The sequence below is a fragment of the Gambusia affinis genome, linkage group LG12 (genome assembly GCF_019740435.1).
Source record: "Gambusia affinis linkage group LG12, SWU_Gaff_1.0, whole genome shotgun sequence".
Taxonomy (NCBI): domain Eukaryota; kingdom Metazoa; phylum Chordata; class Actinopteri; order Cyprinodontiformes; family Poeciliidae; genus Gambusia; species Gambusia affinis.
Genome location: NC_057879.1, coordinates 14,991,988 through 15,008,640, shown reverse-complemented (window position 1 = coordinate 15,008,640; position 16,653 = coordinate 14,991,988).

Here is a 16,653-nt window from a genome sequence, read left to right as displayed (position 1 = left end):
CACACAGACTTCCATTCATTCAGCCCCACGCCTTCTGAGTACCAGGCTCTCTGACCATTTGTTTCTTACAGTCAACAAACAAGAAAAGACCTGGAGGGCTGCTACAGTAGTGCCGTCCCATTCTCAAATGAGCTTGAGCACATGAATCACACATTTATCCTCTCAGGTCTACACATGCCTAAGAGATCAAACCTACAAAAGGGAGCCTGTGAAGTCTTACATACATTTTAAAGAAAATGTCTTTCTGCTGGCTTTCATAAGAGGAACTATGAGCCCTACCTTACTTTCTTTCTTTCATCTGTTTCCAATCTTCCTATTTGCCCTTAGGCTACGTCCTTGAGGCATGAGACTTGGAAGCTTCTGTTTGCTCTGGAACCATTTACTGTGCCCTCCTCCCTCACAAGAAAAGACATAGTGCCTGAGGGGAAGAGGCGCAACTTAGCCTACCTGCAGTGCTGCGCCTCCACCCAACAAACCTCTTAATGGAAGTCAAAGACCCTTTTCTGAAAAGTTTGTGCATATATGAGCTTCCAGGAGAATGAATAGACACAGATTTTAGATTCTAACATTTACTTAATCAAGGATGGGAACATCATTTTGAAAACATAGGACATACAGTGCCTCACATAAATATTCACAGCCCTTGATCTTTTCCGTGTTCTTTCCTGTCATAACCACAACTTTCATTTATTGTGTTGGATCGTTATGTGATGGAAAAACACAAAGCGCTATCAAGTGCTAAGAAAATTATATATTGTTTTCTAAATATATTAAAAATAAAAATCTGAAAAAAAGGTAGCTTACGCATAACTCATACGTATAAATACAAGCCCATGCAACCAACAACATCTAGAGATTAGCAGATTAAGGCCACCTGTGTGTAATATGATCGCAGTGTATGTGTATATATATATATATATATATATATATATATATATATATATCTCTATATATATATATATATATATATATATATATATATATATATATATATATATATATATATATATAGATAGATAGATAGATAGATAGATAGATAGATAGATAGATAGATAGATGATAGATAGATAGATAGATAGATAGATAGATAGATAGATAGATAGATAGATAGATGATAGATAGATAGATAGATAGATAGATAGATAGATAGATAGATAGATAGATAGATAGATAGATAGATAGATAGATAGATAGATAGATAGATAGATAGATAGATAGATAGATAGATAGATAGATAGATAGATAGATAGATAGATAGATAGATAGATAGATAGATAGATAGATAGATAGATAGATAGATATGTATACGGTATATATACACACACACACACACAAACAAAGTGGGGTTGTTTGTTTAATGAACATATAACATCCTGAAAACCAAGGAGCACAACAGCAAGACAGTTTGGGGATAAAGTTTAAAACAAAGTTAGAATTTTAAAATTTTTCTTGATTGCTCTGGTGCATTTCTCTGACCAGAACTAAAATGACTATTTCAGTGTTCAATTTTAGATCTTTGAGTACATCTCATGAAAAATGGGAGCAAAAACAAAAGTGTTGCGTTTATATTTTTGTTGAGTGTATGTAAATAAATGTGTATCTTTTCTAATGTACATAAAATAATATGCAGACAAACAAATTTATATACATATGTAAGTATCTTGTCTTAGTTGGAGGCAAAAGAGAAGCCTTTCTTTTTCAGCCCTCCAGCAGCAAACCTGGCATTTCCATTTCCTCGTTGCCTACGCAGCTGTTGAAAGTGCTGTACATGCTTGGCTTCATTTTTGGTTTCATTTTATTTTGAAGCGGGTTGACACTTAGCGTGACAGAGGACGAGGGAATAAGTTAGGAAAATTGGTTCTTTGAAAACGAGTTTTCATTTGAGCTGAGTGTGATGTTGAAAGAGTGTGAAAGAACTGCACTGAAGAAAGAGGGCGACAAAAAGGTTTCGGTTTATCAGTGGCAGCATTCCACTTATTAGTTTTTAAACAAAAACGTAGCCTGTGATGGAAGAAAAAAGTAAGTAGCTGTGGTTTAATCTGCTTTTTTATTACTTTGCTATTTTCAGAACTGGTCAGGACTATCACCAATGGTTTTCAAACCAATGAACATGGGTTAACACCAGCTAATAAATGTGCAAATAGCTGGATGATGATAAAAAAGATAAATAAGTTAGATTAATGTCTTCTGTCAATGACTTGTCAATAACCTCCATTTCATGTTTAACAATCTAAACTTTATTTCCCACAAATGGCCTCGTGCCCTATATTTAACATTAATGAAGAGAGTGGCATTAAAAACTATTTTGTAACATACCAAAAAATACATTTTAATGTTGAGAAGTAGAAAATACATTTTATGTTTTAAAACACTTAGCTAAGTCTTAGCTGAGCAGTTTTATTGTCTACAAATTGTGGTTTTCACACTGCCTGTCACATTTCCTTTTTTATATATAGTAGTCTAAAATGAACTTACAGCTGGTATTTAATATTGCCGTATGAATAAAGAACTGCCATTAAATGACACCTTGTGTGCCTGGAAAAGATGCCAAAGGCTTTGAGAAAACAGTATTATTTCACACCCTGGGAATAGGAACAGGTTTGCTGCCCACACATGAAAGCTCAGAAAGCAAAACGGATACATCTGACTTTCACATAAAACCCAGTGATCTGACATCCTCCAGCAAAGGAGTGGGCTTGTCTGTGCATTTAAAATGTATCTAAAGAGCAATTGGTTTTATTTATCTGATTTATTGCTTTGTTCTGGAAATGGTTACTCTCTTTTATGTTGACTTTCATCCAATTGCTTGTGGCACTATTGTTGCCATACCCTTAACTTGGGTTCAATTAGCACTTTACACACAGCTAACATCTATTGGTACCCCTGGTAAAAATGCCTTTAAAGCTTCAAAATCAATAAATCTTTTACCTCAGTAGCTGTATCTCACAGTATGAGTTTTGAAGGATTTGACCACATTTATTCACTTGAAGAAGAACAAAAATAAGAAAAATAATAACTTGGAGAAAATCACCAGAGCCACACATTTCCTTGTCACACTCCTTTGGACTTTAGTTATTTGTGTCTTATTTTGTGCTTTTGTTTTGCACTCAAAGCATTTTATTAATTTTAATTTGGATTTGTAGCTAGTTGCAATTTACAAGGTAAATTAGCTTGAAAACTAGCTTGTAAACCTCAATTCCTGTTTTATTTTGGAGATTTATCTTCATTTTTCATTCATTTTATTTACTTTCTGCTTTCTTCAAACTCCTGTCTGAGCTCATTTTTCACCATATTGTGTTCAGTTATATTATTCTTGATTATTGTTTAATTTTCTACTTTCTAATAATTAGCTTGATTGTCTGGGATTGTGGTGTGAAGGCTGTTCTGCAGGAATCTGCTGTCAATTTCTTAGTTCTAGTAAAGGGCATTCTTAACGCTGGGTAATACAACACACCTTTTGGGCAACTTCATTCTCCTGACTGAAGAAACAGTTTGAAGATGGCCCCTTAAGCTTCAATGTTGCTGTGCAAGAGTAAGATATGTGTGTATTTTTGTAAGATAACAGTATGTTTTCTGATTATAACTATAGGCAGTCACATTCTGTGGTTCTGGAGCGTTTTGTGGTTACTCATCATAACAAATGGCCAAAAGTAAATAAAAAAAATTTAAAAAAGAATCAGCAAAAATTCTTCCAGCAGCACAACATCCAAAACTTTTTCCAACAAAATCAAAGAAATTAAAAGTTTTAGCAAAGAAAACATCACAATTTAAATAACAAAGGAAGGCCTGCCAAAGACAGGCTGCTAGTTCGATCCCTGCTCCACCTGCCATTGTCATGTTCTTGGGCAAGACACTTCACCTCCCCTGTCTGTTGGTGGGGGTCAGAGGGCTCCGTGGCGTCGAACCCATCTGATCTCATTCAAGATCAGATGTGTTCTCCCATCTGATCTTGAATGAGCCGAAGACGATGGACAGGTGGAAGTTAAGATTACAATTGCACTTTAACAAAGTCACGCTTACACTGTGTTAAATTCATTTCCACTGCAGTTTGAGAATCCAGGGTTAAATTTGCTAGCATTTGTTTTCATTCATCAACGTTTACAAAAGAAGCATAAGCAAACCCCCTTTATAGAACTCTAAATGCACGCTTATCCTTAAACGACAATGCACAGTTGGAGATGATGGCAGTAGCATAGGACTCTTGTAGAGGGTTTTCGTTAAGCTTCTATTAAACCAAACCAAAAAATTGTACAGAAAAGAATGTTGCAATATTATACTGTATGTGTCTATGAACACAAGGTCAGACAGTTCCTTTGTTGGAGTTTATTTAAAACATACAAATACCTTACTATTGAAACTACTGTTGCTACATCTGTCATAACTCTAACAAGATTTGTTCCTACTGTGAAATGACAGAACTTAGAAAGGCATTGATTAAAAAGAATGTCTTAAACCAAAATGAGTAATAATGTGTTCCCGATGGACTGTGAATAAAAATGCCTACATGCAGTACACACATACACACACAGTCAAAGTTTTAGTGCTTAGTTTTGATTCAGCTCTTCATTAGCCACAGGCCCAACTCCGGCTGGCTCCAGTATTAGGCTCAATTAGAACAAGATCCAATTAGAGGGCTCCTTTCCCCTGGGGCAAGGAGAGGCAGGAAATGGAGACTGAGAAATGTATAAGTCGACAACATGCGGACACAGCCAACATAAACAAACTTACTTTGTTGATCTCTGGTGTTGCTACGCAAAAGTCCTATGGGATTTAAAGCCCTGCTAGTCTAAGCTATGAGATAAAACAAAATATAAAAAAAGCCCCGGAGCAAAACATGAACTCTGTGAACACAAGGGCTCCGACACCATGAAGGGAACGTCTGGGCCCAGCAAATGAAAAGCCCACAGGCGTTTTCCATTTACAGCTAAAAATCCTGCACTAGCTTCTAGCCAAGGTTTGTATCAGGGTCTCAAAATGAACACTAACACTATAGGAGGAACAAATGAGTACTTTTTCTATTGTCGCTCTATTAAATCTGCCGGTTAATCGACATATACCTTACTACTGATGGAAATCAATAATCTTGAGTAAGATAAAAGGGGAGAGAGATATAAAGAACAAAAGCAATAACTGGTGAAACAAAGGGAAGAAGGAAAAAAGAGAAGATAAAGATCCAACTTTGTGATTCTCAGCTGAGTATTTCTGTCCTCCTATTCGTATGGTTTGAGGTAGTGATGGCGGCAATGTTTAGCAAGCTGTTTGGGCTTGCCCTTGCCTCTGGCTTTTTGTGTCCCTCCCCCGAGCGCCATGTGAGGGAAATGGTGTGTGGTGCGAGGGTAAACCTTGACCTGCCTGTCATGAGGCTGTGCATGGAATGAAATGAGCACAAACAAAGCAAGGGAGAGTAGAGAGAGAGGAGGGGTGTCAGACAACAGCGGAGGAGGTATATTGCTTCACTTGTATCACAGCTGCACTCTTTTTAAGAGTGTGCATGTGCGTGTTTGAGATCTGACTCTGTCTCACAGGGCACAAAACCCACATCCATGTCAGGACGCACACATCTTCCTGATTGGGAGCGCTCAGGTGTTGTGGGCGGCATCCTTGCGCAAGGCGAAGATGGAATGTGAAATGTTGGATTTGCCTTCATGTTCTGCCAAGTTATGTTTTAGGGGCAGATGGAAATCCCATTATGTCACATGCCTAACATGGCCCCGCAAACTCTGAAACTCATTTGTGAAATTGGGTTCAGATCTTAATGAGTTGCAAAGTGGTTATAGTGTTATATGTCTGCAGTGCATATATTTATAGTGGCACAGAAAGTATAGCTGTGCATCAGCTCTGAACTCAGGTTTGCTGACAACAAACTTGCAACTTGAAAAACTGAACTAGCAATGTTTTTCCTTCTACGTACACTAGGGGTTGCAGTTTGAAATTTTATCACATTTTTTACTCAGTATCAATGGCTGTCAAACTTTTATAATAAGTAGTTTGAAAAAAAAATAGTGCCCCAAGACATGGATGTTTCTGTTTATGTGAAAAAGAATAACTGTTTTAAGAAAGTAGATTAAATTAATGAATATGCATCCCATATTTACTCTAGAAGTTGAAATTAACATGTTTCAAGTTGAAGGGATAAACTGATATTCTGATATTCTCAAGAATACAGATAGGTTACATTCATTCATGGTCAGCGAGAAACTGGCTGGGAGTTCACTGACCCATTCAGAGACTCACACAGAGGTAGTTGGGACGTTTGAAGACGGGGTGGGGGCCTGGGGCGCTCTTGCTGCCCCACACAAGTTATCGTCCTGGGCAGTTGCCCATGATCTTTTCATAGTAATTCTGGTGATTGCGCTCAAAACAGATGTGCTGACTAAAAGTCCACTGTATCTGGTTTCCAGGCACATGGGTTAGGCTTGATGTCATTTCCAGATCCAAGTTCAAACTTTAGTGGAAAAAGTAAAAGGCCACCAGCTCTTGTTCATTAGCTTTGCTTTCATGCCCTTCACTTTACACAGGAAATTCTTAAAACTTTCTGTACTTCACATCTGTTATTTCATAAATGATCATTCATCTTGCAAATAATTGTGGCAGAGTACCAATGGTGGCAGCCAGAGTACCACCAGTAGGACTGGTTCTCACAGTCCCAGAACCATGGCTCTAAACTAGTAAGTTGACTTAAATGTCTATCATATCAGCCTACCTACCTGTAAAAAGCACAGTGAAATCCATTACATACTTTGAGAACAACTCATGAATGGAATAATTAGCACAGCATGCTTTTCCGCCTGGCTGGAAGTCTCTCTCGATAATGAACAAAGGAAAGGAAATTAGCTTTTGTCTCATAAAGTCACAACTTCAAAGATCCCTGCCATTGCATTAATACAGCTATAGCCTGCAGCAGCATGAAAGAGAATAAAATAAGCACCCTTACTCAGACCCCATTCTCCATCAAGGTCGTTCTCAGGACAAATACCAGGTGTTAGGTCCTTTTAGACCACACATGCTGTTCTGACTGAATAGGAATAAGTAGATATAGAGGAGTTTACCAAGTTTCCTGGTGTGCAACTATTTCAGTATATCATCCTTCTATGCAGCTGATGTACAGTTAATCACAATAGGTCGAGGCTTTAGCCCACAGCTTTCCCAGCTGTGCCCTCCGCGACCTGTGAAGGCTGTGTTGCCTAAATGCTTTTCTAGTCAGCTACCCCGAGGAGTGTGAGTGATGCACTGATCTGGTGCTGGGTCAACTGGCTGGTCCAGCATTGCTACATTACAGCGCATCAACAAAGGTCTCAACAGTCCAGTATCTGCAGAAAACCTGAAACATTTATATCATTTCAGCAAGCAAATATCTTACATAGAGCATCTGGCTAAATGTTTAGGTTTGACAGTAATAAGCTGTGTGACATGTCAAACTCTGAATCAAAATAGAAAAAAAAACAACTTTCAATGTGTGCTAGCCTTAACAAAATGACAAAAACTAAAGGAAACAGTACTGATGACCAGAGGAGGGCAAGTGTTGTCCAAGGCGCTCTCACCTCTCCTATCTACTCCTTTATCTGCCAGGATCAGTTGTTAGTGCTGGCAGTTTTTCTTTCCTGTCCTCTGGAGAGAGGTGGCTCTCAGCTGGAGAGAGCTGCCAGAGGCTATGCACTGTTTCCATTGTGTGGTGAGACACACAGAGGCATTGAGATACTCAGTGCAGGTGTGGAAAGAAGGTAAGGCAGGGAACACACCTTAGGGGGTGGATTCTTTTTTTTTCCAGGGAAAAACTTGTTTTTGAAGGACCGTTTTAGTGCTGACACATTTGTTGTTGGGAGGACTTATTTACTTGAAGTACGCAGTACCGGAGGGTACGAAAAGGCACTCAGGTGGAATTGTTTCTCTGTTATTTGTTACAGATGCAGGCTGCCAAAATTAACAGAAGTTTCACTGTTGATTCATTGTAATAAGACCATGACACAAAAAATAGTTAATAAGGCACTAACAAATAATAAACAGTTTAGGCACTGCCAAACTTTTGAACTAAAGCTTAACTTTGGCCACATTGTATTAAGTAGCCACAGTTTAAATAACGATCAGCTGGTTAAAGAATAATCAGAAACCAAATAGAAAATGATCATCTCCTATTATGTGAGTCTGATCATTTCTGATTTAATTTACTAAAGCAGAAGATAAAAATTTTATATTTTCTTTCCAAGGTTTTAGAAATTAAAATAAAAGATCAGACACTGCAATACCCCATGTTAATGAAGAGATTGCTTGGTTGGCACAATCTATAAAATATACTATTTCCGAATTTCAAACTGTCTGGATCTTTATTAAAAGTCTCAACTAAAGTGAAATATCTTGGTCATATGTTGACAGATTGTCTGTCTGATGATGAGGACATTTACCGTCAGGTTCGAATGTTATACGCTCAAGCAAATATTCTTGTCCGTAAATTTGGATTCTGTTCGGATGAAGTGAAGATGAACTTGTTTCACATCACTGTATACTGCACATTTGTGGTGCAATTTTAAAAAAGCCAGTCTTCAAAAATTGAAGGTGGCTTACAATGATGCACTTAGACTTTTGTTAAATAAACCCAGATGGTCCAGTGCCAGTGAACTGTTTGTATCTGCCCGAGTCAGCACTTTGATGGCTGTCTTGAGAAAACTTATGTATAGATTTATTTGTCGCTTAAATGAGTCTAATAATAAAATTATACTGCTGTTGGCAAATGCTAAATATAGTGCAATAAAGTACTCATCTGTACTCTGGAGACACTGGTATGATTGCCTTTTGTAAGGCTAGAAGTCATGTGTTTGTATTGTTTATTTTTTGTACTTTTTATTCTTTTATTGCTTTTGTTTTCTCTTTGTATGTAATCTGGACTCTGAGTCTGTAATAAAAATCTATCTATCTATCTATCTATAAATTAAAAATAGATGAAATTGATGAGTGTAATGATAATTTACATTAAAAAAGACAGTAAACATGACATACTTGATATTAAAAAAACTGCTTTGGTATTCTTGAATATCCATAATACTACCTCTGTTTTCTCTTTCTTAGTTACACTTGGCACAGTGATTTCATGTTTAGCTTTGGCTCTTTTCCCAGTGGAGTCAATATCTGAGTTTTTGCTACCATTTACTGTGGACTTTGTCAGTTTTCTTTCTAGACAAAGTACTACTGTGTTAAGCTGTTTTTATTTGTTGCCCAAAGTGTCTGACTGATCTGTTGCTGCCGTTTGTTTAATGGATTCCTTAGCTTAGATAGCACTCTTAGTTCAGAGACTGTATGTTTAGCTGTGCCTCTTTTTATGATGGAGTTGTCAACTTTATGTATTATCTTTGAGTTGTTTTATTTTTTGATTATCAATTAAAATTACCTATGTCTCTTTTCTGGAGGGAGCCACAAACCAAAGGTAATGGCTTCTAATACCATTAAGTTGATGTACTTGAGAGTAGTACATAGACCTAATGGCTTGTGGAAGCACCACTGATACAAAGTCAAGGATTCAATGCAATAAGCTAGGCTTCCTCACCTTGATTACTTGATTTTTTTATGAAGTAATCTACTGGATTTGATTGCATTGTAAAAAAAAAAAAAAAAATGAAAATGGAATGTGAACGACCTAATCAGAATCTGGCAACGTGATTGACCCCATTAGAGTCCAAGAAATTTTAAAGAAATTTGGAATTCGGAGTGTTTATCATAAGTATGTGAATTTGACTTGTTTTCTAAAGGGTCTTGCGAAAACATTTGATGTAGAATATTGTTATGTAAACAAACTTGAAATTACAGATAGTTTCACAGTTCATTTTCAAGAAAACTAACTTCATAAAAGCATTGATCTAAAGTATCATTAGTGATGCGCCAGAGATGTTTGTCATAAATATGAGCAAGACAACAGGTTTCCAAATTGTGACCCGATGGCCATTTGCAGCACTTGGAATAAATTTGTGGAGCCCTCAACCAGAAAAGAATAATGAGATGAATCCTATCTGCCACTAAGGGAGTTGATGCGGATACACATTTAAAAAATTTTTAGGGTGCAAGTTTGCAGGCTTTTCAAAAAAGATACAGAACAATTAAGACATTCTTGAAATGGGAAATGTATCTGTAATATATCTACTTTTTTTGGCTTTCATTTGAATAAGGTAATAAACGTATGAACCTAAAGTAGATTTTATTAGCTGGAACAGAGCTGCTTGGAATCACAAAGCCAAATTACTTATTGAATATTTCTTAGTCCAGTAAAAACTGTTTTAGTTGAAATCTTGTATTATCTGTACATGAATCTGAAGTCATAAATAAATGGTTAATTATCATTCTCAACAAATTATCACAGTATGTTTACTTCTCAAACTATTCAGTGTGTTCAGAGGTTTGGGAGAGCAGAAGTGTGTGCTATGATGAGACATTAAACTAGTTCCTGTACGAGGTCGTATTTCTTGATACGCTCATAGGGTGATCCTTCACATAAACACAGGACACAACAACCCAAAGCCGATAACCTCCTCTCACACTGGGAGGTTTTATGTGAAAGTGTGCCTTTTGCTAACTGTTAGTTTAAAAACTGACAGGCTACAAGACTCCCTTTGACAGGGTCTATTCATCTCTAGGTGTCAGCTGGAGAGAGGAGAAGGGGAACGAGGGAGGGATTAAAGAAACAGGGCGGAGAGAGGAGGTGTGTGAAGCGAGATGGAAGACCAACAGAGAAGAAATGGGAGACTGGTGTGCGTTAACAGTAGGTGAGGTTTACCTTTAGCTTTGAATCATTTCTCTGATCATCCCTGTAGCAAATTTACGAAAATTCATGTACCGAGTGCTGATGTTTTCATCACTTTGGTTTTAATTATATGTCTCGCTCAGCATAGTCTTCCTTCTACCCGGCTAATTTAGATTGAGATCCTTCCAGGCTTTCCCCTATCTTTCATTTCCCTCCCCTCCTTCTCTCCTCTCTGCATCACATCAGCCTCTTTGTAGAAAAAAAAAGAGGAAGGAGGAAAAAAAAACCTTCATGTCTGTGACTTTCTTGCCCTCCAGCGTATGAAGCCCTCTTTTATTTTGATCATCGCAGCACAATGGATTCATGCCATTCTGGCAACTTTATTCAGTATCAGCCCAAATTTACATACTGCTTAACAAGTTTGTGCATGACTGTTGATGCCTCTGATCAAAGTGCTTTTGGAAATCTTTCTCATCTGATTTTTCTTCCCCCCTTACCATCCTTCATTTCGAATGCATGCTGCAGACAGGCATCTTTAACTCAGGGGCAAAGAAAGGTAACCTTACTGCTGCACAAGCCCAAATGTCATCCAACAAGAAGGGCTCATGTCCCGGGGATAAGGATAATGTAATCTAAGCAGTATACAGTGTATGAATGTGTGTCTTTGAGTCTGTGTCTCTGCACTCGCCTCAGTGTTTGTTGCAGGCTTGAGTTTGGGGGCGTAGAGAGACAGGGGATGACAAAAGTCAAAGCAGTCATGTGTCATTTTTGGTGCTGAAGGGCTGGGACCTGCCTGCGGGGCTGTCCTCTCTGTCAGACGCACTCAGATATCTGTGCTGTCTCTTTCTTTTGCTCTCTCCATCCTTCTCTCTGTCTTTATCTGATGCATGCCTATATTCGCAGCTGTATGTCTATGCCCTAATGTGCAGCTTAATGTTTTAGGAGCAATAAAAGCTGAGATGAAGCTCCGTTTTACAATAATATCTCAGAAAACAGCAGATGTTCAACCATAAAAACTCACTTTCCACATGCAAAATGAAATGATTGTTTAACGGGGGGGTTTTCTCTTTAGAAAAGGGGCGATGTGATTTGTTCAGTAATCCAAAGTGTAAAAATCCAGCATTAAATCAGGTTATAAAAGGGCCACACTTCAAACCAATGGTTCATGAAATTCCCATAAGTATAGCAAATGGGAAATCACTTGAAAAAGGCATCCGGTTTACTATGGATACTTGCATACATACATGGCCACCAGAATAAACAACAGTTCTGCACACATTAAATAACCGAAAGAGAAAAATGGATACAAAAAAAACAATGAAAAGAGGGTGTGGGTGGAAAGAGTGGAATCGTGGGAATGCAAGATTGCACCTCCCTCAGGCACTCAAATTATCCTATGGGCCGATGGTTCCTCCTTATGCGTCGGCTGACATTTTCCTGTAACCCCATCCCGAGTAATGCTATGTGATGTGTGTGACTGGCTTCTGCCACGGCCCTGAGAGGCCACAAACCCCTGGGGCCATTTGGTCGTAGCCTGCAGCACCCTGAGAATTGTTTATTTTATCTCTGTCTACCCCCTCCCTTTTTTTCCTTCTCTTTTGCCTCTCCGTCTCATTTAGTTGTCTCTCCTGTTCTCCCTGTCTAGGCCAGTGGTGTCTACTTTCAATTAGAGGAGGATGCACTCAGAGTATTCTTCTGGGAGACAAAACCCACTGACAGGTGACTCTTAAGGGGTAACACTAAACCAACCCTTTAGTCTCTTCATGCAAACTGTTAATATTCCGCCACCTTTCAGGGGACACGAAGGTAATGACAACAGAAGATGCTGCCGGTGTCTGTTACTCAGCTGTATATGTTTCTCAGTGAGATAAGACTGGAGGCAGAGTTCAAGAGGAAAACAGTAGAAAATCAATGTGTGCTGCAAAACTGTGAGCTAGGGAAAGAAAAGGAGAGATTTAAGGACATAGAAGATAAGATGTGTGATACGAGATAATAGACTGATATTCAAACTATACCCCTGGAGCTAGAAGTTAAAAGAGAACATTAAAAGAAAACATATTTGGATCACTTATAGATGTGTAAAGCCCGTATGAGCCAATATGTGCAAACTTTGCTTCATATTGATGCAAAGCCTGCCACCCCAAGGGCATGAGAGGAGGCAGCCCAATTTGCTATACAAATATAGTGTATGTGTGTAACTGTCGACATGTGACGCGCAGAAAAGGGACAGTGTTGAGAGCGTAGCCTTTTATGACCCAACACACTCTGACAGCTCGGCCATGGCTCGAGGACACGAGCAATGTTGCTTTTTCATCTGACAATTTTGAGCAAAACAACTCCCACTCCATAGATTCAATTGTTTCGGACTGCCAGTGTGGCTGTGAGCTGAGGAACAGAGACAAAAACATGTCAGCGGCCAGTGGATTCTGCTCGCTGTTAGCTACAGGAGTCACACTGTCAATCTGCAGGACGGGAAGTGAGAGAAAATGTAAGCGATACAATAGTCGCTGCTTTTATGCAACACTGCCCTCTTCTGGTCCACGAAGTGAGGAGCAGAAGAGGTAAATCCTGAAGCTTCCGGAAATAAAATGTGTTAGAATCGAAGGAGTAAGAGACGGGTTGCCTTGCAAAAATGTTTTTGTTTCTTGAAGATTTGTCAAGTCACAGTGAACCTATAGATTATTTTGTTCAAAGTTTTCTGTGATACACTAACATATAAATTCATAATTGTTCAATTAAATGAAAACATATATGGTTTTTAATTTTATTGGGGCCTGCCCATAGCAATGCATAAGGAGAGCAGTGGCTGACTTGCGAAGCAAGTCAGTCACTGCACCTATTGTTCTACACCCAATAGAATGTTTCTTTAATACGTATTATTTATTATTCTTCCGTTACCGTTAATGCGGCTCGTACTGCCGCTCGAGCCCACCCACAAAAGTGGTATCAAAAGCGTCCTCGTTCCGGGAGAGCTATTATTTTGGTGGGATTTGGAGTTACCATGGCGGACGTAAAAGCAAAAACGACCCCAAAATCACTAACGAGCTCACCAGGTGCATCTCTTCGTCAAGGGATGAGGCAACCAGTAAATCCTGAAAATACCCTATTTTTGAGGATTTTCTGTGTCGTCATAACTTTATGTAGAAACGCCATTCAAACTTCATTTTGTAGATACGTCCGTGATCTCTTTTAAAGTGAAGCCAGCACGTCAATATGTATTACGCTTTGTCCACAACTTCTTTCTAAGCGACGCAAAGTTTTTGATTTTTGGAAAAATCAGAGTGTGAAGGCCGCTCCGCTAGAGTGAGAGTCAGAGCGACATTTTGACCCCAAATCATTTTTTAACTCGCCCTCACGCTCACAAATATTGCATGATTGGTATCAAACTTGGTCATGACATTGATACAGTGCCTGCTCCGGTCAAATGTTTTCAAAAATTATCTAGCGCTTACAGTTTTCTCTCCAGGTGCTTCAGAGCAAAGTCATCGCCAGGGTAGCAGAAAGATCTCACTGATTCACTTCCATGTATTTCTGATAAATTTCAGACCTTGGCACACACTTTTTTTATCTCATCGCTGTTAATACTGTGAGTGAGGTAGAGATATGAATGGCGGGACTATGTGAGACGACAAATAGCCCTCTCATATGCTTCAAACGGTTTTCGAATATGTATTACGGTTCCCGAACGGGAAACAGTTTTCTGCAATGCTTTTTTTAGTCAAACTGGCTGGCTCAAACAGAGAATTGTCTCCCCCTGGATGTCTCACTCACAGCTGGCAGAGAGGATTATTTACCATGTAGCGGAACCCAGAGAAGGGAGAGCTGCTGAGGACTACAAATACGCATCACTGTAGTTCGAACTAGTAGTTCAGTTAAAACAGAGGAGGACTGAGCTGGCCTTTACAACTACTTGCTGCTATGGGCTGTATATAACTTATTTAACCCAGTCACTGTTACACATGGGATGAGTCTAGCCCTTTGAAATGAAGCTTACTGAAAATTTCAAAATAAAAGCCCTTGAAAATTTTTACATCAGGTCATTGCTTTTTTGAGCGTTATATGACTGATTTAATCCAATGACTGTTACACATGGGATGACTTTGACCCTTTCAAATGAAGCTTAACAAAAATTTCAAAATAAAAGCCTTGGGAATTTTTACATCATGTAATTGCTCTTTTTGGCTTTATGTGACTGGTTTATCCAAAGCACTCTTACACATTGGATTAGTGTGGGCATTTAATATGAAGCTTACTGCAAATTTCAAAATAAAAGCCTCAAAATGCCCCTCTGGACAGTGCACCGCCGCAGGCGGTGCAATGATATCATTCTGCATTATCTGTTTATCCGAGGTTAGGGAAGCAAGGCAGTTCATTAGCATTAGCCTTTTAGCTTAAATAAGCTATTTTCTATTTTTCAGACTTATTAGCCATGTTTAGTATACTTAATGGAGTAAGTAAATGACAGTAAACATTCTAATGATACCCCACATGCTACTGAAAGTATTTATGCTTACATTAGCATATTTGCTCATTTTAGCTAATACACTTGCTTTATCATACTGAATGTTGCATGTCCAGCTTACTTAACATTCTTGTGATTCTATTGATTACATTGCAGCTTTCTTTAGCATTGATGCAAATTCTTAGCATCAGAACGCTGGGTCCAAACCGACGGGCACACTTTGGCAGGCCCCAGTTAAATTTCTTCAGGAATTTTCTAGTTTAAAAATAAAATTCTCAAAATCGTGGCATGCATTTCTATTCAGATCACTTTACATCCGACACTTAAATTGAATAGAAACTAGCTATCTTCAGAGGTCACTTTAATAGTATGTAGATTCAATCTTGCTATAAATTCTTCTGAGGATTGTTAGAAATCAATAGTGAACAAATCACATGTGAACACATCGCATATAACTAAGGAACACATCACACAGTTCAGAACTAAAGTTGTGAAGTTTAAGGCAGGGTTAAGTTATCCCAGCTTTTTATATCTCACAGACTGTTGCTTAAGTTATGCAAAATGTACAGCCCTGGAATAAAAATTGAGACCACTGCATTGAAGCCTAATCTACACCTCATGGTTATTCCACCAAATATTAATTTCTGAACTCTTCCTGAGTGGAAACATTAATATTGTTGTTTTAACTCGTTTTCTTTGCATTATTTGAGATCTGAAAGCACTGCATCTTTTTTTGTTACTCTGACCATTTCTGATTTTCTGCAAATAAATACTAAATTTTAGCTTGGAATTTCGGAGACATGTAATCAGTAGTTAATAGAATTAAAAAAACAAAGTTGATTTTACTCAAACATATACCTATAAAAAAGTAAAACCAGAAAAACTGTTCATTTCAAGTGGTCTCTTAATTTTCCCCAGAGCTATATGTTTTTTTTGTTTGTTTGTTTTTTTTTTTTACTGCAAATCTACCAAGACATGGCAATACAACCAAAACCAATAGTGCAAGAAAAGCAATAGTAAGAGATGCAGCCAAAACATCCATGGGATCTTTGGAGGAGTTGCATAGATACGTAGCTCACCCAGGAGAATCTGTTGCTAGGACAACAATTAGCTGTGCACAACACAAATATGGACTTCATGCAAGAATGGCAAGAAAAATCCCATTCCCTGTTAGCCTGACATTGTGCTGGAGACACTGTGAATATGTGGAAGAAGGCATTTTCATGCTGTAGTGTCAGACTGGGATGGTGGTCCGCCTTCCAATAGGTCAATGACCTTAAACTTACATGTCATGGAGTCAAAGTACAGGTCATTATCCAATTGAAAATATGTAGCAAGAGTTTAAAATATATTTTGATAAATGCAATAGGTTGACAGAGCTTGAGAGGCTGCACAGAAGAATGGGCAAATATTTCAGTTTTTATATGTGATGAAGACATATCCTAAAAATTTACAGTCGTAGTTGCAG